A 2,933-nucleotide genomic window follows, 5' to 3' on the forward strand; every position below is an offset into this window, starting at 1 on the left:
TGACTACCAGTTCATAGCTCTTGTCACCCGTCTTTGAAGCTGTGTTGTCAATTGGTGTGTATGAAAAATTTGTACATCTTTAAAATAATCACTAAGCGTCTTTACTTGGTATTTACACTATTTAGCCACAAGAATCCCAGCATGTCCAGCTGTTACACATATTCACATTTAAAGAGAACTGTGTGCCCCTTATAACATTTTGGAGCTGAAAAAAGCTCTATCATCGACCCATAGAAATGAATAGTGGAAGCTTTGATCCAATAGTGCACAGTATTGACCACACGGACATCCAATAATGTCCAGTTAGTGGATTATGTTCATTTAGGTGAATTGGACTTTAGGTTCTTTTAAAAATCTAGTCTAGATCTACTTTCTGGAAATGAAATCCCTGGATTTTTCAAAAGTAGACTCAATTCCAAAATCTCTGGCTATAAGTTCTTATGTCAGAATATGTGCCCTACATTTTGATTAATTAAAACACCATCATGGCCTGCACTGAGACTGAGATAATTTTGTTGGAAGGGGATAAAAAGTCATCATTATTTATACATATCATTAGGGTACCACTTTGAGGAGCTATAGTATGGCCTGAATGAGTGGGCAGAACTTGTATGTGTGTGTGTGTGTGTGTGTGTCTGTGTACATATTTAGTTTTTTTGGTAACAAAACATCTTGTACAATTTTAACATTTAGAACTGAGCATCATCTTACCTATCCAGTAAAACAAAAAGAAAATTAAAAAATAAATCAGAACAAAATTATAATAATGAATGTCAATCCCAAATAAGATTCAACAGATTCTGTTGATTCCCCCATTGAGTGGAAAGACTCAAGTTATCATTAGGGCAGAATTTTATTTCAGGAACACAGTCTTAAACTGCTTTAAATATAACAATGAAACAAGCCAAAGGAGAATCTACGACATCAAAATGCCCATTTAACCCGCCCAAACATCTCAAGACCAACCTTTGTAGACCTCCTATAATCCTATTTTCAGAGTTTTTCTTTTTCTTTTTTAAACAAGAGATAGTAGACATGCATGTTGGTAAATGCTAATAGTCCATATTCACTTAGAGACACACAGTGTAATCTCTGAGCCCAATATACAGAGGGAGGGAAGAGCTTAGAATTCTGTGCTCTACTGTACAGCGGCTTAGCATTCTCTAGTTTATAGCAGAGTGAAAGAAGCAGAAGTTTTTCTTTCTTCCATTTATGACAGTGATTTTATGACATACAGTTTTTGATTACATACAGGAAGAGATAAAAATGAAGGTGGAATGGAAAGCAGGATTTTTTTTCTATTGTATCTGCTCAAGGTATTCTCTTCCCCAAATAAGTTGAAAACCATGGTGTGGACAAAACAGGCCTTCAGAAAAGGACATATGAACACAAAAGGAAGACAAAAAATATGCAACTTCTGCCCAGGAACTGGATCAAATTTTTTTTTAATTTTTTAAAGGTTTATTTATTTTACTTGAAAATCACAGTTACTTAGAGAGTGGAGAGGGGGAGAGGGAGAGAGAGAGGTCTTCCATCCAATGGTTCACTCCCTAATTGGCCACAACAGCCGGAGCTGCGCCTATCCAAAGCCAGGAACCAGGAACTTCCTCTCGGTCTCCCATGTGGTTGCAGGGGCCCAAGGCCTTGGGCCATCTTCTACTGCTTTCCCAGGCCATAGCAGAGAGCTGGATTGGAAGTGGAGCAACCGGGACTTGATCCGGCGCCCATATGGGATTCCAGTGCTTCAGGCCAGGGAGTTAACCTGCTGCGCCACAGTGCCGGCCCCTGGATCAAAATTTTAAGATTTTATTTTTAGGGTCCAGCATTGTAGCACTATAGGTAAAGCTGCCACCTGCAGAGCTGGCAACCCATTTGGTACCATTTTGATACTCGGCTTCTCCACTTCCAATGCAGCTCCATGCTAATGTGCCTGAGAAAGCAGCAGAAGATGGTCAAAGTTCTTGAGCCCCTACACTCACAAGGGAGATCTGGACGAAACTCTTGACTTCTGACTTCAGCCTGCCCCAGCCCTGATTGTTGCAACCATTTGGGGAGTTAACCAGTGGGTGGAAGATTTCTCTCTCCTGTCTCTCCTCTCTTTCTGTAACTGTCTCTCAAATAAATAAAATAAATCTTAAAAAATTAAAGATATATGTGTGTATTTATTTGAAAGGCAGAGTTAGAGAGCGAGAGAGAGAGAACGAGAGTGAGAGCGAGAGAGAGAATCTTCCACTCGCTGCTTCACTCCCTCAAATGGCTACAACAGCTGGGGCTGAGCTAATCTAAAGCCTGGAGCCAGGAGTTTCTTCTGGGTCTCCCACATGGGTGGCAGGGGCCCAAGGACTTGGGCCATCCTCTGTTGCTTTCCCAGATCATTAACAGGGAGCTAGATGGGAAGTGGAGCAATTGGGACTTGAACCAGCGCCCATATGGGATGTAGGCGCCACAGCAACAGTTCCTAGATACAAATTTGAAATAAAGAAGATTTAAATCTTTATCAATTTTTCATCAATGTAATGAAATACCTGAGACAAGAAACTTATGAAGAAAGAGAGGTTTATTTAGCTCACAGTTTTAGAGGTTTATTGTGCAAATGGAATAACAGAGGACTTGGCTCTGTGATTTGCTCACGGAGGATGGTGGAACATGTACAGAAAAAAGTTCACATGGAAAGTCTAGTAGCAGAATGATGGGAGCCAAACTCGGGTTTTTGAAACAACACTTTTGTGAGAAAAACCTTACAAGGGCACACCCCCAACAACCTAAGGATCTCTCACTAGGCCCCACCTCATAAAATTTCCACCATCTGAATAGTACCATCCTGATGACAAGCCTTTAACCTATGAACCTTTAGAGAACATCCAAACTAATATGCAAAGCATAGCAGAATCTATCAGTGTTCCATTAGTTATCTTTTCATTCATCCTTCTTTC

Source organism: Oryctolagus cuniculus, chromosome X (assembly GCF_964237555.1).
Source record: "Oryctolagus cuniculus chromosome X, mOryCun1.1, whole genome shotgun sequence".
NCBI lineage: Eukaryota > Metazoa > Chordata > Mammalia > Lagomorpha > Leporidae > Oryctolagus > Oryctolagus cuniculus.